At 37.7% G+C, this 21,805-nt stretch overlaps 1 protein-coding gene and 1 pseudogene across 24 annotated transcripts in view; one reads left to right on the forward strand and one right to left on the reverse strand.

The window, feature by feature from the left end:
* Nucleotides 1-21,805, reverse strand: part of SIK3 (SIK family kinase 3) — a 278,071-nt gene that overhangs the window by 123,240 nt on the left and 133,026 nt on the right. The gene's annotated exons all lie outside the window — the stretch shown is intronic.
* LOC145526370 (small ribosomal subunit protein eS1 pseudogene) lies at nt 233-6,765 on the forward strand (annotated as a pseudogene).

The raw sequence follows: 21,805 nt of genomic DNA on the forward strand, positions 1-21,805 counted from the left end.
GAAGATTGGAGGGCAAACTGGAACTTTGAGAAGAGGGGAGGGGCTGGGCAGTAAGAGCTAAATGGTTGAACAAAGAAGTTCTAATAGTTTAGTGGCTACCAATAAAGAAGACTGAAGAAAATGGCATAGTGAAACAATAGTAATTGTTACAGAAAAGTTTTGAAATAAAAGAAAAATAGGGAGCAGCAGTTAGCCCAAAGAGAAATTTAAAGTTATGGTGAGAAATTAAGCTATGAAAGACGAAATTTTCATCCCGGAGAAGAAGGACGGGACGCTTGGGTAAAGAACTTGGCAATGGCCTGGACTATGAGGTTAGAAGGAAGCAGAAAGCTGAATGGATTTCAAGATGAATTTTCTTAATGAAGTACATGCTACTCTTTCTTGGAGTGCCAGCTCATAGGTAAAAATAACACAGACTCACAGAAGGATTGTGCTCTTCCCAAGAATGGCATTTGTCAAGGAGTCTGTGTACTGTTAGGCACATTTAGATGTAGCACCTAGAACACGCAAAGCTTTTTAAAGCACTGGCTGGAAAGAGTGCTAAACTCAACTGGCAGAGCATAACTTTTTTAAACTTTCTCAACGGAGATTTATTAGGTTGAATATCTTGCTAACCTTACAATGAATGGTAGTGTTGTTTCCAGTGCACAAAGTTAGCAACAGCTCATATTTTAAATTGTTTCAAATTATATTAATATGCCCCCAAGGCCTAATAACAGAGCCTGCAGTAGTAGGAGGTTGAGTGAACCAAGGGAACACAATAACACTTGAAAAACCACTCTAAATCCCTCATCTCTTTACATGTCCCAATTATTTGGCAATGAAGACTAAAGGAAAATAGGAGGCAATCTCCATTATCAGAGAACATTTTACCCTATTTCTGAAACTCTTACCTGTCACATACCCTTAGATGTCGGTACTGTGAGCTATTTGTCAAAATGTAGATCTTCGAAAAGCCAGGCATTTCTAGTCTGAATGGTTATAACACTGGGCTTTCTGTCTTCCCTGCAGCAGCCCAGAGTTGAAGGGCCAGCTCCCTTGTGCCCATCAGGAATACTGCACCCAGTATCTTCTGAGGGGCTTTCCTAATGACAGCTGCAAACCATCAGTGCTGGCAGGAAATGCCCTCCTGGGATTCCACCAAAATGGGAATGTTTTGTGTGATGGCTTTTTGCATATATGTTGACTTCAGTGAGTTCCTTATATTAAGTAGTCATCACATTTTCTAATCAAACAGGTTTTATTTTCATAATGAAGGTTTGTGTTTCATGTGCTGAATAGTGAGTTTAAGTAACAAATCTCTCTCCCTGGATAGTCTAATGGGAACATTGGTAAATTGTCAAATTTCTGATATTTAGTTTAAAGGGAGGAGGAGTAATGTTGATGACAATGCCATAAAAAAATTGAAAAACTGTTTCAGCACAATATAACTCATTATACGGGCTATAATTATTATTTGATATATCACATATATGTTAACATCACTGTGTGTGTGCATGCCAAGTAGCTTCAGTCATGTCTGACTCTGGATGACCCTATGAACTGCAGCCTGCCAGGCTTTTCTGTCCATGGGATTCTCCAGGCAAGAATACTGGAGTGGGTTGCCATACCCTCCTCCAGGGGATCCTCCAGATCCAAGGAGAGAAACTGCGTCTCTTATGTCTCCTGCATTGGCAGGAGGGTTCTCTACCACCACCTGGGAAGCCCAAGATACTGGAGTGGGTTGCCATTCCTCCTTGAGGGGAATCTGTACCCACATTAAATGTAAAATCACAACTACATGAAGTATGTTAACATTTAATAAGACTGCTCATCCTTTCCCTTAGCAGGAACATGCATCCTAAATTCTGACCTTCTAAAACAGTCCTAAACTGACATTACAGTACAAGTCTAGAATTCTGAAAAGCTACTACAAGTAACAGCAAGGATTTTACTATTAAATAAGTTATCCTAATTGTGTATTCACTAAAATACTGAGAAGTTAATAACAGTGAGGATTTTTTAAATCATTAAAAGTATCTACAATTTAAGCAAAAACCAACCTATTTATCACACTGTCTACAGGGCCCTCTTTTGATCTTATGACAATACTGTGTTTAAGCTAATGGAGATGTCTCCTAATTCACTGCCAAAGAGACCCAAAAGAATCTCCAGATATCAGAAATAGTTTCATTTAAGATAGACATATTGGCATAAATATCTTTTTAGAAAAATAACAGACCATGGAAAACTCCATCCAAAAAATCACAGAGAATAAGATCTATGAGATGAGAAAATGAAGGGAAAATGGGGGTGGGGGATAAAATGTTAATTGATAATAACGTCACTCTAAAAATAATTATCCCTTCCTATTTAGAAGTCTGTTTGAGATCTCTGGGTCACAGATTTCTTTAGACAGCACACTGGCATTCTCTGAAACAAAGTCAAAGAAAGCTCTAATAAGTCAAATGTACTTTTCTGAGTAGAAGATGGCACAAAATAAAGAGTTCTATGTAGGAAAGACATAAAAACTAACATACAGAAGCAGAATCTTTTTCTCTCTGAATAAAATCTCATTGAAATTCTAATATGGAAGACAAGGAGTTGGAGAAAAGCTTACTCTGGTTAACTCTGGGTAAAAGGTTCAGAGACAGGCAAAACTCGTCAGAACCCTAGGGCTCTGGAGAACAATTTAGAAATTTCTGGGACAGCAAAAAGACAATGGACTGAGAACTGGGATCTAGAGCTCAATTCCCAACTCCATCTCTAAGAAATGTTTGGGACTTTGGGCAAATTACTTTACCTTTACAGTCCTCAAGGTCCTCACTGACTAAATGAAAGGTGTAACTGTAAGTGACTTGCAAATAGAGTTATCAGGACAAGGTCTCACCATGCCAATTTCTAATTAGATCTCTGAGACACTTTGGTACTGCTTCTTTAAAATTTTCATTTTACTGTTTTTAATTTCAAAGTTCATTCACATAAAATAAATCAGAATCACTACACAGTTCTCAATCTTGAACAGTCAAGTCATCTAGTTTTATAGTGCTATACAGCGTAGGACCATATGATAAGCTGCTGCTGCTGCTGCTGCTAAGTCGCGTCAGCCGTGTCCGACTCTGTGCGACCCCATAGACGGCAGCCCACCAGGCTCCCCCGTCCCTGGGGATTCTCCAGGCAAGAATACTGGAGTGGGTTGCCATTTCCTTCTCCAGGGCATGAAAGTGAAAAGTGAAAGTGGAGTCGCTCAGTTGTGTCCGACTCAGTGACCCCATGGACTGCAGCCCGCCAGGCTCCTCCGTTCATGGGATTTTCCAGGCAAGAGTACTGGAGTGGGGTGCCATTGCCTTCTCCAATATGATAAGCAGGAAGATGCATTTACCACATGTGAGATAACCTCAGTGACTAAACTCGTAAGTATTACCTTTCTCACTTAAACAGCAATTTAATATATTAAATTACAGCACCACTGCCCAACTAGGAAAAGTCTTGGCATTTTTGTTGCTAATATTTTCACTATTGGTAAAGTCAATATCTCCTACCATTAATACTAATAACACTGATAATCAGTAATACAATTTCCATTCCACTTATACAACAAATAATGGTAGACTAAATGAAATGTAATGTGTCACAATTAAGTCAAATTAATTAAACCATAAATTATAGCCAAATTAGGAAGATGCAAATATAGAAACCAAAAATCCAAGTCTAAGAATCTTATCCAAATTTGAATGTTCAAAGGTCCCCAAAATAGAAGAAGCACAGCAAACAAAGACTGAAAGAAAGCTAGTGTTGTTAGAACAAAGTAAAGAAGGGAGACCCGACTGAGGAAGGCCTCACAGACCATGGTAAAAAAATTGATTTGGAGAACTTTATCCTGAAAGCTACAATTAAAAAGTTTTAAGCAAAGGATAACATAACACCTGAATGTCCCAGAGACATCTTTAACACATACAAAATCTAATTTCATTATCCCTCTTTCTCATTTCCTGATTTCCATAAATGGCACAATCCTTCTTCCAGTAGGAAATGACGGAGGCTACATTATTTTACATTCCCACCAGCAAAGCAAGAGAAGGTTCTAATTTCTCCACTTCCTCACCAAGACTTATTATTGTCCATCTTTTTAAATTAAAGCCATCCTAATGGATATGAAGTAATAGTTCATTGTGGTTTTAATTCTCATTTTCCTAATGACTAGTAATATTGATCATCTTTTTAGTGTGTTTATTGGCTAGCTGTACACCTTTGTTCATTATTTATTTAGCAATTATTAATTATCAATAGTAACTATTAACAAACCAAACCAAAAAAGACTTCTGCTTTAGATTTAGGGGGAACTTTTTTTATTATTTAAAAAAAGGTTAATGGATAAAGCAAGTATTAAAAACTGAGATGATAATAAGCTACCAACTTAGCAAAACAAGAGGAAATAGAACTAAGAACTAGAGTAACAGCTACTGGGCAACCGAAACAACTACTAAAGGGGATGACTAGCCCAAATTTTTATTCCAATTAATTCATTCATTAACTTAAGTACGTATGTGAGATCCTAGCTACTACTTTTAAAAAGGAATAAAAGGACTGAGGTGTTCACAAAATCAAATATATAAAATAAGACAAATTAAAAACAAATCAATACATTCTTTCCTCCTTAGTTCTCAAAGCTATAGCACCCTTGGGAAATGACCAAACATTTCCAGATCAGCAGACACGCAAAGAATTCACTGGTGTCAACTCCACTAATCTACAAGCAACACTAACGGGGAAACTTCTAATGTGTAAGACAGGCACAAACTGTGAGGCTTTTCAAAGGACAGATATAGAAGTTCTGGCCCTCACCTCCCCAAACCTCTGCTTTTTTAATGGAAAATGGATGAAGAAAAGTGAAGTTTCTTTGTCCTCTGGTTCCTCCAAAGTAAGTCAGGTCTGTGCAAAATTATTGGCTTTCGCATTCCTTCAGAACAGGAAGAGATGTCAATGCATGGAGATTTTTAAAACTGCAGACTCAGGCTTGATGTAGAGGCAAAAGAGTCCCTCTGTTGCTTACCAAAAAATTAAAGAACAGTCACTTGCTTTTAAAAAATAACAAGCCAATTTTAAGACAGGTAGGATAAGAGGCCCAATTCCTCATTCTAAGGCTACAACCAACTGAAACTGAACTTGTGAATAAATCTCCTTGTTTCATCTTCTTCTAGTTATGTTCCCTATTGGGCAAGATGAACATGAAGAAACTTTGAAAAATAAATTCAAAATGTATTTACTGGGGGATTTTATATGCAAGAACACCCACCAAAAGATCAATGAAGAACTAGCACTTGCATTACCAAATAGTTCTTAGAAAAATAATCATTCTGGGGTTCTTTTTAACAATATACTCATAAAAAATTTTATTGTGAAATATGTCACACACAAACCACATTTCCTTGTGTGCTCTTCTATTCCAGATCTTATCCCAAGATAACGACTATCCTAAAATTCTATTATTCTTCTGCTTTTCTTTACAATTTTACTATGTTCGTATCATGAAACAACATGTTAGATTTGCCTGCCTTTAAATTTTATATGAAGAGCATCATCTTATCATTTTTAACTACCTTTTCTGATCCTTATAATGTATTTATAATATTCCACTGTGAAGATGCATGCAGTGATACCTAATTAACAGTATGCTAAATAGTCATCCTTTGACAAATATACCATGTTTATTTATTACTTTACAGTTGCTGGACATTTGGGGTGCTTACGTTTTTAGCTATTATGAACAGTACTTTAAATACTCATACTTAAATGTGAAAGTTCACTAGGGTATAAATTTGGGAACCATTAAGTAAAGCCAAATTGTTTTCCAAAATGGTCACACCCAACAGTGGGACTGTTCCCACTGCTCCATATCGTCCTCGATAATTCTTATTTCTCATTTTTCCTAGTCTGGTAGGGGGTGGGGAGCAAAGAGCTCCTCTTTGTTTTAATTTGCATTTCCTTGATTATTAAAAATGTTGAGGATCTTTTCATATGTTCACAGATGATTTATTTCTGCTTCTGTGAAATAAACTTGTTCATGACTTTCCTATTTCCTTTTTTTTGGAAAATATTTGAAAAGTTCTTTTAATACTCTGGATCAACTTTGTCATTACATTTTCTCTCAAGTTGTGGCTTATTTTTGCACTCTCTTTATGGTGTCTTTTTTTCAGTAACATTTGTATTGAACTATATAACAGGTATACAGAAACGTCTCCAAATTATAACCCACACACGAAAAGGCAAATTGGCCCTTTTGGCTCTCTGAGCAGCACCAAAGCTGTCAGCAGCAAGCGCCTTACAAAAGGCAGCAAAATGGGAGTCAAGAAGAAAGTGGTTGATCCATTTTCTAAGAAAGATTGGTATGATGTAAAAGCAGTATGTTCAATATAAGATAAACTAGAAAAACAATAGTTACAAGGAACTCAACAAAAATCGCACCTGATGGCCTCAAAGGTAATGTTTTTGAAGTGATTTGGTCTGCAGAGGATGAAGCTAACATTTAGCAAAGTCAAGCTAATCACTGAGGATTTTCAAGGCAAAAACTGCCTGACTAATTTCCATAAAATGGATCTTACCTAACAAAAATGTAATGCCATTACATTACAAAATGTCATGCCATGGTCAAAATGGCAGACCATGACTGAAGCTGGTGTTGATGTCAGGACTACAGATGGTTACTTGCTTCATCTATTCTGTGCTGGTTTTGCTTAAAAACACAAGAATTTGATTCAGAATACCTCTCACACTCAGCATCAATAGGTCCACCAAATCTGGAAGATGACGGTAGAAATCATGACCTGAGAGGTATAGAAAAATGTACATAAGGCTTCTCACAAGGCTGGTAAGTTAGCACTGGCTGACAGCTTAGGCCTCAGTCCATCTCCACATGGGTCCCTCCATGGACTTCATGGGCTTCTTCACAGCATGGTGAGGGGATGCAAGAATATGCATCCCAAGAGAGAAAGGAAGAAATATGTGGCATTTCTATGACTTAGCCTCAGAATTCACATAGCCACACAGTATCACTGCCATTGTATATTTTGTTGACTGACTTTTGGTCAAAGCAGTCAAAAAGGCCTGGCTAGGTTTAGTGGAATGAGACAGACACTACTTCTTGACGGCAGACTAGAAAGGTTCTAGAAGGGCACACAGGTCAGGAAATGTTGTGGCAGCCATCTTTGGAAAATATAAACCTGCTATACCTGACTAACTCACAGTTGCTTGTTTTCTTGTGCAAGCTCACATTTCTTACAACTTTATCCATTAAAATGTTTTTGAGGTCTACAGAGATTTAAATTTGATTTTCCCAAGGCAAATACTGTGTATTAACGCATGCATATGGAATACAGAAAGATGCTGCTGCTGGATCTATTTGCAGGGCAGCAATAGAGATGCAGACAGAGAACAGACTTGTGGACACAGTGGGGAAAGAAGAGGGTGTGGCGAATTGAGAGAATAGCATGGAAACACACACATTACCATATGTAAAATCGAGAGCAAGTGGTAAAAAACTTTTTTATTTTTCCAGACACAGACACTCACAGCCAACTAGGAGTGCTATCAACAAGGTTACCAGTTGAGAGATTTTCAGGCCTCACAGATAGTATGAATTCCTGGTTGCAAATCCATGAGAATGCAAGCTTCCGTTTAGGCGGTTTTTGGGGTACTTTTCCCCCTTCTTCATTCAGATCCAAGACATTAACAAGCTAGTCTCTGTATGCAGGTAATTTTCTCTCTTACTTATCCACTGAGAAGTCACCTTTCTGGGGTCCAAGTTTTACACAGTGCTGTCTCCAATATGACCTCCCATTCTGCCTGTACACTATTTTTTCCTCTCGTCCCTCCCTTTTGGTCTAATTCTCTAAGAAACCTTCAGCACAAACATCACTGTCAGTCCTCACTCTACATTGTGAAATCATGCTTTCCAGTCCTCTCTGGGGTTTCCATTGTTTTTCTCACATGAGCTCCAATATTTTACATATATTTTTCCTTTAAAATGTTCATTTTAAAATGTTCTGACCAGAAGGGAATTCTCTGCACATCTAATCTACCATATGACTGTCAAAGAAATCACTCATTCATTTCAAGCTATTTCACTTATTAAAAAATGATAAATAATGTCAGGAGTGCATTTCTATTTTTAAAAGACAGCTATGTAAAAATATCGAATTTACTTGGATGGAAATGCTTTGGAAAATGTCCTTAATTAGTACACTTCCCATAGAGCAAATCAGAGGGAACTCACACTTATTAGAAGTGGTAACTTATGTCCCAGATTCTTCATATCTTTTACATTCTTACTGAGGTTTATGCCCCTGTACATTGTTTTTTATTTTTTGGCCACTCTGCAGCATGTAGGATCTTAATTCCCTGACCAGGGACCAAAGCCATGTCCTCTGCATTGGAAGCATGAAGTCTTAACCACTGGACCACCATGGAAGTTCTCCCCCACCCCGCCCCACACCATACATATTTTAAACATGGTTTAGAACTGCACTACAACCCAAGGTAAAGGAAACTGCACTTATTTCAAGGAAAAAACAAACTATTTCTAGAGCCAATGTCTTAAGGTTAAAAAAAAAAGATGAGGTCAAAGTCTTGTAGAAAGAGGCAAATTCAAGTTCTCTTTGGCAAAATGAATTAACCAAATTTAATATTCACATACATTTTTTGAAACATATTCTTAAGACTAAAAGAAGCAGCTGTTCATGAAACAAAGGAGAAGTAAGCCACTGGAATAAAGCCTTAGCATGTTAGATCTCCCTACCATGCTGAAAGCAATGGCTACAAATTACCATATTCCTCCCAAAGATGACAGCCAAACGCTTATATCCCAGAGGAGAAGTGGCCATTACAACCCTTAGTCGGCACTGGCAGGAGGCTTAACAGCTAATCACTGAACAGACCATTTATTGTTCTTCATCTTGTGCAATATGACCTTTCCAGCTCAGCCTGCATCGCATCACATCACATCACAGTGGTCCAAAAGGAGAAAATCCACATGGAAGCAAATTCCGAAATGCACTTTACCCTATAGGCAGCATGCTTCTCCAAATTCTCCGTCCCACTTTGCTCTACTTCCCTCTGGGTCATAACAGAACTTGGCAAATGTTAGAATTTGCTATGTATAAACTCTGGAGCCCAGATTAGAAAACTCAGCAAAGTATGCATTTGGCACCAGCAAAAATGGGTGGCTTTGTGCACTGCTTCGGATTCGCAACTTAGGATAGCTACAGTTTCAAAAATGTGTCTACAACTGTTGAAATCAAAAACAATCACACAAGAGGCACGTGTCACACACATCCCAACACAGGCTTACAAGTCTTCTGAGATCATCCTATCCATACCAACAAAATACCAAGGCCATTACACAATCTGTGGTTTCTTCTCATAGTTGAAGAAATTAATAGCTTTGAATGCAAAACTCAGATAGCTTTACTCTGAGATATTCTCTCAGCCTTGGAGCTCTGTGTATAGAATCCCACATTACCAGTTACCAGACTCCTCAGTAGAGGTCTACAAAAGGTTCTTTTCATTCACTAGCAATCTTTCTTCACAGCAAAACTTCAAAAATGTCTTTTGGAAGAGTTTTCCACTTACAAAAAGAGTCTGCAACAAACCCTTATTGTATAGTAGTTTGTGCTTACCAAGTTGACAAAATCCATCTACACTGTATTTTGTCCCATAATTCATTCATAGTTCTCTTCCTTATATTAAAATTAAAATTAGCATCCTAATAAGATGGAGAGTACGCAGGATACACTAAGCATATAACATACCAAGTTTAAAAGGGTTGAACTTGGAAGAGGTAATTGCTCAGCCTGAATTATAAGTAATCTGACATACTGATTTGGGAAGCAAAACTACATTCTAAAGTTTTAGGCAATGTAAATTTAATCCATAACACAGTAATGAATTTTCCCATCTGAGTATTAAGGGCATTCATATAAACTAATCACAGCCTAGAAATTAATTAATTTATCATATTAGAAGAGTTAGTAAGAGCCTGCTTGTCCATCTGCACGTGAAAATGCTCGTCAGTAGACATTTGGTTATAACTTAATCTGTTTTGATTTGTTTTACCATCAAATTATTTTGGCCTCTACTTGTTCACCTTCATCTTTGGAAGTTCCTTCATACACGTCACATAAAAACAAACAAATAAACTTGCACATGTGATTCTAAGGGGCTATCTTTCTAAGAAATTTTACATTTATTTAGAGCAATAATGTACATGCATAGAGATGTTGTTCAAAAAAATTATATTTTTTAATGTAATCCCTTAACACAAAAAAATCAGTGCAACTAATACCTAGTCAGTGAATAGTGTAACTGCAAATAAAAAGGTCCTCATTTACCGCTACATAGCCTGGGTTGGGAAGAACCCCTGGAGAGGAAATGACAACCCTCTCCAGTATTCTTGCCTGGGAAATCCCATGGACAGAGGAGCCTGGTGGGCTACAATCCTTGGGGTCACAAAAGAGTCAGACACAACTGAGTGACTGAACACCAGCAACAACAACAAGAAACCAAAGGACTTACTAGCACTAACCTCAATCCAGTATTTCAGACACAGGGCACAGGGATTAGGAAGAAAATGAGTTTATAATTTCAGATACCACTGTCAACCAGGTCTGGGTTTCTACAGAGCCATGGTAGCTCACTTCACTGAGTGAAGCAATCCACCATTCTGGTGGGTAAAAAAAAAAACAACACTGACCTATTTGTTATATTTTGGATATATGTTTTTTTTAATTCCTCCTTTTTCCAGAGAACAAATTTTTAGTTACACTCTAAACTTCTGGCTTTTGATATCAAGGAGACATTCTCAATGTTATCAATGGTGCAGAAAGAAGAAAAGAGGCAGGAGACTGCAACTGGAATCTCAACTCTACCACTTATGTCTTATCTGTAGAACAACCACTTGAATAAAGTTGCTATGAAAATTAAAAGGTAAATCACATAGAACAGTAACTGGTATAGAAGAGATCACTGATGTGGTTGAGATAACTATTATTGTTGTTATTAGTACCAACACTATTACTATTATTCTACTTATCTCTGATTGAGTCTTTACCCTATTTTCCAGCAATTCCAAACTTCCATCACTTTCTTTAAGTCCTCTAGCCAAACTCAAATTCCTAACTTTTAACAAATGACTCACTTTTGTGCTTGATACAGAAGACAGGCCCTAAGAACTCCTTCAATTTCTTTTATGTCCCTAGACATTCTCATGCACCCAAACTTGCCTTTTCTTTTTCATTCTAGAAGAAGCAGGTCTTTCCTCCAACCTCAGGCCGAGTAATAAGTGCCCAATAATTGCCAGTCACTATCATCCTCTCTCGGAGAAGGCGATGGCAACCCACTCCAGTACTCTTGCCTGGAAAATCCCATGGACGGAGGAGCCTGGTAGGCTGCAGTCCATGGGGTCGTGAAGAGTCAGACACGACTGAGCGACTTCACTTTCACTTTTCACTTTCATGCATTGGAGAAGGAAATGGCAACCCACTCCAGTGTTCTTGCCTGGAGAATCCCAGGAATGGGGGAGCCTGGTGGGCTACCGTCTATGGGGTCGCACAGAGTCAGACACGACCAAAGCGAGTTAGCAGCAGCAACAGCATCATCCTCTCTTCCTCAATAAAAGGAACAGGAATTTCCAAACTCCACATTACAGAAAATTGGTTGATGCTCTAATTTCAGGGTTAGCAACTACCAACACTCACGTGATTATGGAGAATGGCTACTGGTTTTACAGGAATCGATTACTCTCTTCTTCATCCTCAAAGTCCATTTAGCTGACATAACGGAGATCAAGTTCTCATAAAATAACTACTGGTTAAACTCACAGAAACAGGAAGTAGAATGGTGGTTGCCAGGGGCTGAGGGGAAGGGGAAACGGGGAATTTTTTAATGGGTAAAGAGTTTCGATTTTGCAAGATAAAAAAGTTTTGGAGTCTGTTTGCACAATGATATGAATATACTCAGCAGCACTTAACTATATACTGAAAAACAGGTAAAATGACGTTTTATGTTATGTGCTAATTTTACCACCACAACTTATATATATATATTGGAGAAGGAAATGGTAATCCACTCCAGTATTCTTGCCTGGAGAATTCCAAAGACAGAAGAGCCTGGCAAGCTACAGTCCATGGGGACACAGAGAGTCAGACAAGAATGAGCAACTAACACTACACTACTATATATATACATACAGATTGGTTCCAGCTCAGGGTCACTCCACTAGGACCTCTGACAACCACTGCCTTGAATTCATTTTCTGGACCCCTATTCAAATTAGGGTGAAAGTTCATTTAGCCATTTCAGTTTGTTCAAGCCAATTCCTGGCCAACATCTAGATAGAAACTTATATAACCTCTGTTTTTATGAAAAATAAAGATGGCATGTACGAATGTATGAGTTGGACCATCAAGACAACTAGCGCTGAAGAATTAATGCTTTTGAACTGGGGTGCTGGTGAAGACTCTTGAGGGTCCCTTGGACAGCAAAGAGATCAAACCAGTCAATCCTAAAGGAAATCAACTCTGAATACTCATTCGAAGGACTGATGCTAAAGCTGAAGCTCTAATACTCTGGCCACCTGATGTGAAGAGCCGACTGACCCTGATGCTGGGAAAGACTGAAGGCAAAACGAGAAAAGGGCGGTAGAGGATGAGATGGTTAGACAGCATCACTGACTCAATGGACATGAATTTGAGCAAATTTGGGAAATAGTGATGGACAGAGAAGCCTGGAGTGCTGCAGTCTGTGGGGTCACATAGAGTCAAACAGGACTTAGTGACTGACTAAACAACAACAAAAAAGATGGCATGTTATTGAGGTATATTTGGGGGGGTCAGGACTGGATTCACGGAGATAACAAATACAGCATCTGCATCCCTTCCCCCGGCAGAAATAAGTATTAAAATAATTCTCCAAAAACACTACTCATACTCCCAGTGGAATGATCTAACGTCAACGTATAGGATGCTTGGGTCAGAGGTACGGAGAGAATAAATCTGTGGTAGAAAGCTCTCTGAACATATCCTGCTTTAGTGAAACTCATCAAACGCGATTCATGTTGTAGGAAAAAATCTGACTTGAGATGTAAATATTTATAAAAACTATGGTTTAGAATACCATCTATTTTTAGGAGGGAAAATATGCAGTAAATCTAACAGCAACAAACTAAAATACAGGGTGAAAAGATAATAGTAAACCATTTCAATCAGGATAAGAAACTGTACTTTTGAGGGTTATTTTTAAAATGTAAAGTATTTGCTCTTTACCTCAAGATGTTCAAGAACCATTATATAGAGAACAGAGAGTGTTAAACACATGGAAATACATATGAACAAAGCTAAGTTTGGCTCTAGTCACCGAACCTACCTGTAGTTTCGGTCGTACAACTCCCACTCACCTCATGAAGTAAGGGACATTCTCTCAACACAGAGCCATGCAATGTTAACACTAGAAAGGTCTTTGGAGATACATTATTCTAACACACACCCCTTGGTTCACAGATGCAGAAACTGAAGCACTGAAAAGATAAGTGAAACCTAAGTACAAAAGAAATGACGAGATCCCAGCATTCAGTAACTTTCTAATATACCAGCATCAATTTATAAAAAGATGTAATGGTGATAAAAATCTTTAAAAGAACACATTCACAATAGCCACAAACCATCATAAGCCCTGGGGAAAAAAATTACAAAACTGTGTGACAAGTGTATGGAGAAAACTGCAAACGTTACCAAAGGACCTAAAAGACGATACACACTATGTCCACAGGCCTCAGTGCCTGACTTTGAAAAGACCTCAGTTCTCCCCCTTGCCCCTGAATAAGCCACACTCTAGTCTCCCTTCCAAATAAAACTACAGTAAACAAAAGAATATTCTTCTACATTGTGGGTGATAAAGCCAAGGGCACACAGGGGAAAAAAATATGAGGATAAGCCAGGAAAATAAGTCATCTTACCCAAGCAGTTTAAACTTTAAATGCAAGTTTCTAGTCTATAACGCCTAGACAGCAGCACTCCTCCTTCCACACACATTATTTCTGCAAGTTCAAAGGTCCCTCAGATGATCTGTGTTGTCATGCAATTCTCTATATTTGCTTTTAAAATCAGTAAAGGTTTTTAAAATGGTAAAGTGAACTTTGGAAACAACGTGGGCAGGCCAGTAACTATTTAACACTGTAACTTCACAGCTCACCACATACTTAAAGTCTGCACAGACCTGTTCTTGAGCATTCTGCCAGGGCGCTTCTTGCAAACCCAACAACACAAACCAGCCTTCTAACCCCTGAAGACCAAGAACAACAGGATCAGCACTGCCTTCCACCCCCACCCCCAGAGCCAGGACCAAAGAGATACAGATTACAAAATCCTAATAAAAGTTACATACTAAAAGAAAGGCAAGTCAAGTTACCTTGGGTTAGTAGTCTAAAGATAAAGAAGGGACTGAGTAAATTAAAATGAAAATTAAACCTGACCCTGTGGAATTAACTTTATTTTTTTTTTTAGCTTTCAAGCTCATTTTATTTTATTTTTTTAAATTAGTTTATCTATTTTTTAACTTTACAATATTGTATTTGTTTTGCCATACATTGACTTTAGATTACTGTGGGTTTCCAACTAAAAATTCCATGTGGAGATTTTGACATATAAAGAAGAGGCAGGACCATTAACAACTAAATCTTTAACCTAAGCAAGATAGTATCTGACAGTTTAACTCAAAAAGGTAACTAAAAATACACAAACGGCTTAAGGTTTAAACCCTACTGCAAACTGGGAAGTAAGCAACTGAAACTTCTAATAATTTCCAAGTTTCTTTAATATTTTATTACATCAGATTCAAAGATGCTGAAATTTAAATTTCAGTTTGAAGATGGGGCAAAGGTTTGTTTTCCCCCCCTCAGAAAAAAAGAAAAAAATGGCAACAGTAGACATTCTCTGAGAAGGCAATTAAGTCTGCATTTTAACGGTGCAGTCATGTAAAGAAAAGTCTGTGGCTGGATGCTTGGCAAGCAATACAACAGTGTTTACTATTAACAATACCCATCACTGTAGGGCTCTGGACTAGCCAAGGACCAACACATCTGCACCGACTCGACGAGTCAGAGGGGAGAGCTTTGCTGAGTAAAAAACTACTACAGAGGCCAGGTGTCTAGACTTGAGAAGGAGGAAACCTGCCAACATCAGAGAGCTTCCCCTGATCAAAGAATGAACATTTTTCCCTCTTTGAGAGAGAACTGGAGAAAATGCTATGAATGAGACCCAACAGTTAGAAAGCTAACCAAAGTTGGGTATGTCCTCTATACATGAATGAGTACAGTGACAAGTCTAAAACTCACTGGCCTTCAGAATACAGATTTGAGTATTTCAGTATAACAGGACAGATTATTTTATTAAAACCAATATTAAAAAGTACATTAAAAAAAAAACATTATTTATCTAGTTTCTTCAAGAACACAGGCAAAAGCCCAGTGAACTATATTCCTAGAATCAAATAGGAATAATCTCTTTGACAAGCTCCCAATTTTTAAGCCTTAGTTTTTCCTTAAGGCTCTCTCTCTCTCTGCTTAGGTTGCTATTCAATCACTCCTCCCAGACCCAGATATTTCCAATCACACTGCAACAGCTTCCATGTCTGTATCTCCAGGTTTCACATTTCCAACCATCACCCCCTGGATATCACTCTCATGTTCTCCATCATAATGTAAAGTTCAGTCCATCCATAATTAAACTGATCACATTTTTTCTTCCCCTGTCAAACCTCCTCTTCTGCTTTGAATTCCCTTGTAACCTAAAAGCATTGTCTAAAAGCATTGTTCGGATAAAGCAATAATTAATCTACTTACCAAAAGTCTCCTGCTTCACCTCCCCAAACCGTTAATCCCTCACATTCCAAAAATGATAGAAAAAGGGTTTCTATCATGAAAACAGTACCACAAAATAATCGCTACTATTTAACAAGTAAGTCTTCTGTGTGAAGTACTGGGCTTTATATATATTATCTCATTCAATCTAATCCTCAAACTAGTCCACTGAGGTAGGCGTTACTATGCTTGTTTTTCCAATGAATTATCCAAAGCCAGGGAAATAGCTAATAAGTGGAAGACTAGGAGTTCAGGATCAGATACTAATTTAATCACTATATAAAACTACCTCAGTATAGATTTTAAATTGAAGTCTGTGTTAATTTCATATCAGATGTATAAAGAGCAGTTACCTTTGTTTATTTGTATCTACTCTGTGGTGGAAATGTTAAACCATGACAGTTTTTGCTACCAACTCTCAACCACTTAACTTTCAGAGCAGTATATTTGTTTTGGGAGGATTTTGTGCTTCATCTGAGTTTAGAAGTAATGTCAGAAAATGCTAAGCACGTTCTTTAAAAGAAAATATAAGGTTTCTAATTGTCTTATTACGATGGTAACTTAAGTGAATTTAGAAGTATTTAACTGCAATCTTGAATTATAAAGTTGGGATGCATACATAGAGATATATATCAAAATCTCAACTTAATGTAAAGTAAATGAGCAGTTACCTGGTGGATTTTTTTTTTCAAATAACTGTTTAATCCATAATTCCATAACAGACATAGCTTCACCTCAATATTTTTGTCCATTCATCAGTGCTCCAATAAGAAAATGATAGGAAATAGCTGAAAATTACTAAAAGATTTTATTTTTTTTATTTATTAGAAAAATAAGTTCCTAGGGTCTTTGAATGCTGGATTTTTGTTTGTCTTACCCATCCATGGCAGCTAAAAAAAGAAAAAAAAAAAATCACTTAAAATATTCAGGTTTACATGTCACCTCTCTCTCATAGGGAGTTGCCATACCTCACAGTTCAAAGTGTATTCTATAGATCAGTAACATTATACTGACATGTAATTGCAATTTACTATGCAGCAAAAATGATTCAAGAAGAAAAATAACCTAGAGTGTCTATTTACCTTTGTGTAGGCAATTGCTTAAGTTGCTGCTAAGTCGCTTCAGTCGTGTCCGACTCTGTGCGACACCATAGACGGCAGCCCACCAGGCTCCGCCATCCCTGGGATTCTCCAGGCAATACTGGAGTGGGTTGCCATTTCCTTCTCCAGTGCATGAACAGGAAAAGTGAAAGTGAAGTCGCTCAGTCATGTCTGACTCTTAGCGACCCCATGGACTACAGCCTACCAGGCTCCTCCGTCCATGGGATTTTCCAGGCAAGAGTACCGGAGTGGGGTGCCATTGCCTTCTCCGATTGCTTAAGTTACTCTGCTTTTAACATTTGTACTTGGATAAAATGCTTATTATGTATGTATAGGAATGTCACAGTGCAAGATCTGCTACCTCAGGTGCAAAGTATTAAAATTATTTTGTGAAGAAAAAAAAACCAAGTATAATTTGATCACCCTAATAACTAAGTTACTAATTCATCACTTACCATACAGTTTCAGTCATCAAGTACATATAATTTTATATTATTAGAGATGTACTCTCAAAACACTAATCTAAAAGACCAAATTAATCTAATCTAATCTAAAAGACCAAATAAAAAATTGTATTTTGCTGACTGCTTATTGCTTAAATGATAAAGCCAAGTAGTAGTTCACAATCTGCCTCCAACCTGCGTTTCAATTATATCATCCAATATTCTCAGCTACTTACTGCCCCCTTCCGCACTCCCCATACTTTTTGGCACTAAACAACGCACACAGTAATTCTCATTCAATCCTCTAAGACTGGGTCTGTGATCAGTTTTTAATGTTTTAGTGCCTGACTTCTTCAGGCAAAATTAATTTCTCTCTCTTCTTGCTTCTACAGCAGATTTGTCATTCGTAAATTATAGCACACACATCTATGTACACATACCACACACATCTATGTACACATACATTAAGTTATTATAGATCCCAAAATAGGGAGTCATCTTATCTTTTCACATATTTAGACACACATACAGAAGCTTCATTTATTTTGCACCTATAGGGAGAAGCATTTGTGTAGTAATTTTTACTATTTCTTCCTTTCTTATCCACTCCTTACCTACATACACTCCATACACTCATGTTTTTTAGTTAAATTACATTGAGGCCAAGGTGAAATATTTCCAAACGTAAAAGTAAATGATAGGGCAACTACCACTACAGTTAGGATCATCCATGTAGCACCTAATACATACTAACTGTACAAATTGTTCTGTTTGTATTTAAAGAAGTAGGACTCTTCACTGTGTGTTAAGTAGAAATGGTCAGCTCTGCCCAGGACAGTGAGGTAACAGGGTCAAGGAATTGGGATTCAGTAAGTATCACTAAAAGACCAAATGGGAACAACAGATTTTTAGATCTTTACTTCCTTTCCCTTCCCCACAGTAATAGAAATGCTTTACATAGACACAAATTGATTAAAAACAACAGAATATCCTATAGTAACCAAACTATGCACACTATTTCCACATTATTTTCCCTCCACAATACCTTGTATTACTAAAATATTTTCATTATAAAATGTCTAGTTTCACTGGAAAACATTTACATTTCTTTATTACTGTTTAACAACACCATAAAGAAGACACTATGGACAACAGAATAAATGTTGCCTTTTCAAGGCAGAAACCCTGAAACCCAAAAATACAGGCTACTTAGCTTCTATAAGCAATTTCTTTTCTCTCTCTATCCTTCTAGTATATTCTGAGAAGCATCAAGAATGTAGACTTAAGAAAACATATATATTCTTCCAGTGCAGACCTGAAGCAATGGGGAAAAAACAAACAAACCCTAGTGATGGGGGGGATGGGGAGAGAACAGCAGGGTATAAGACGTCAGCAGGGTGCTAGGGAGGCCAGGTTGCCAAAGAAACCAAACAGTACAGAATAAGAGGGAAAAACCTTTAGTCGGAAAACCTCTGAAACGCTTTTACAGGGGCTCAAACCCTTGTCCTAAAAGATGTGCTGCAGAGACCAAATGCCATGAAGGAACAAGGAGACCTGGAGAAAGCACACCAACTGCCAAGCAACGGCCTCTTGTAAATTACGCAGCGACATCAACGAGAGTGAGGGTGAATGAATTCAGAACCCCCCAGGAATCTTTCGACTACTGAAACCCAAAATGTGTGTGTGTGTAAGTGTTATTTTTTTTAAAAAGCTTCTGTCAGCTTAGCATTTAATTAAGTATAAATGGCATATTTAGGTAGATATAAAAACCATTACTGTTCATATAATCTGAGCCAGGTAAAGAAACTCGGCAAACCAGAAACGCTTGTAAAATTCGCTAGCCTCCCCTCTTCCTTCGAGTCCAGTCTACAGTTGTTTTGACTTGTCACAGTTGAGAAGGAAAAAAGTAAAATTACAAATTATTATTTACAAGCCACCAGTGGTTTACTGGTTTTGAAAGAGTCTTAAATGTGCGAATCTACTTGAAATCTCCAAGCCAAACCTTTGTTCTAAGGCCACTAAACTGTGTTGTAGTTAAGGAGATATGGAATTAATAAGGGAAAAAATTACACAGAAGAAAAGAATGTTCAGTTTCTTTTCTCTGGAAAACATAACATTTTAGAGCACGGTGGTTAAGATCATGGTTTCCGAAGTCAGGTTGACTGCCCCACTCCTTATTACTTTGTGACCTTAAGAAAGTTTCCTGCCCTTCTTGTGCTTCCATTTTCTCACCTGTTAAGGTAAAGAGAGTAATAATATCTACTCACAGGACAGCTGTCAGGTTTAAATATAATACTGATTAAAGCACTTAGGACAAACAGCGGTTGGTAAAGAGTCAATAAATGACCACAAATTCCTTTGAGCTTATCTAATTAAGCTCCTCATCTTGATCACGGTTATATATACTGGAAACCTGTAATATCACTGTGAGACTACACTTCCTAAAACCCTCCTTTCACAGTCCCCCAGGAACTGTGTTTACTCAAAGACTCAAACTACAGATCTGGCTTTGAATACCCTCCGACACCTGTCCCCTCAACTTCTCCAATTACTGCCCCCAAACAATCAGTTTTAGTCCGGCTACTCTTCACTCAGCTTCATACAGAAGACACCTTTTTGCTTCTGCCTTTGCAGCAACTACAGTCTTTTTAAAAGATCCACTTTCCAGGCACCTCTTACCACTACTTTCTACTTGTGCAAATATTAACTTTTTTTTTTTTCCCATTTTTGCAAAGCTCTTTAAATGACTGGCTAGAGAAAGGGTGCTGGATTCTCACTTCTGCTTCTGAAAATATTAACGGCTAATACCCTTCCAGAACACAGTTCAAATTCTTTGAGAAGACTCCAGTACTTTGACCTCCGAGTGATCATTCCTAACCCTCTCAACAACCTAGCTCCTGAGAATAAAACTGCGACTGCTCTGTACTTTTATCTGGTCAGTTCCAACTATACAAGGTAACAATCTTTTTTTTTTTTTTTTTAATAAATTTATTTATTTTAGTTGGGGGCTAATTACTTTACACAATATTATAGTGGTTTTTGCCATACATTGACATGAATCAGCCATGGGTTTACATGTGTTCCCCATCCTGAATCCCCCTCCCACCTCCCTCCCCATCCCATCCCTCTGGGTCATCCCATTGCCCCAGCCCTGAGCATTTGTCTCATGCATCGAACCTGGAATGGTGTTCTGTTTCACATATGATAATATACATGTTTCAATGCTATTCTCTCAGAACGTCCAACCCTCACCTTCTCCCTCAGAGTCCATAAGACTGTTCTATGCATCTGTGTCTCTTATTCTGTCTTGCATATAGGGTTATCGTTACAGGGTAACAATCAGGGCAGGGACTAGGTCTTCTGTCAAACGTCATCCACAGGATCCAGCAAAATGTTGTGCGCCTTGCTAATAAGCCTTTCACTCGTTTTTAAATTGAAAATAAGGAACAAAATTTTGTTCAATAAACAGTAAATCTCCTAATTCCACAGTATACCTTAACGTTAAGAAACTGGAAAATATTCTCTTAAAAATATTTAGGATCATAAAAATATCAATTTATATATAAAACTTGCCCAAACCGAGTGGCATGAGAAGAAGCAGATTCAGTGGGATGAAAATAATGGCATTTCTCTCTCCTTGATGTAAAAAAGAAGCCTCAGAGATCTATTTCACTATTCTTAAGTTGCTAATGGAAGTGTGCAAGTCCATGTTCTCTGATCAGTACCACATTCATTCACAGCTACATTATGGATGACCGTTTCACTTTAATTCATTATCAAAATGAAATCCAAGATCTATCCTAATGCAAGCAATCTTACTTCTCCCTGAAGTTAACAACTTGAGGAAACAAGACGCAGAGGAACCACTGGCCACTATTACTAGATCACTTCTCCTGAGACTTCTTCGCTGCCAGTGTTCCTTTGTTTTGCCATGTACCCGACTCCTTGGTATCTAGTCTGGGATTGACATAAATCCATACAAACGAGGAGATGTGCTGAACAAAACACTGGTGATATACTCATCTGAATCTAACAGAGTAGGCAGTTTACTAGATAAGCAAACCAGATCTAGGCAAAGAAGACCCTAACCAGTGGACTTTCTCATACTTACATCAATAATTCAGTCAACAAACACGCAAGGCACTCAATGAATACTGACTTCAATGTACTATATACTATATGTAAGGCACTGTGCTCAGTACTATGGGATGAAAAGTACTTAAATCACAGACTCACTCTATATTGGCTCAAATCTTTAATAAAAGGCATATGACTTATACTACTAAAAAAGCAAATATGTCATTTATTAATGTATATTTCACTTTGATTCAGAAAATGTTTAACATAGCTTTCATAAATTCACACTGGATAAAACA

This window comes from Giraffa tippelskirchi, chromosome 11 (genome assembly GCF_054371585.1).
Source record: "Giraffa tippelskirchi isolate mGirTip1 chromosome 11, T2T-mGirTip1v1.2.pri, whole genome shotgun sequence".
In the NCBI taxonomy this organism is placed as follows: Eukaryota; Metazoa; Chordata; class Mammalia; order Artiodactyla; family Giraffidae; genus Giraffa; species Giraffa tippelskirchi.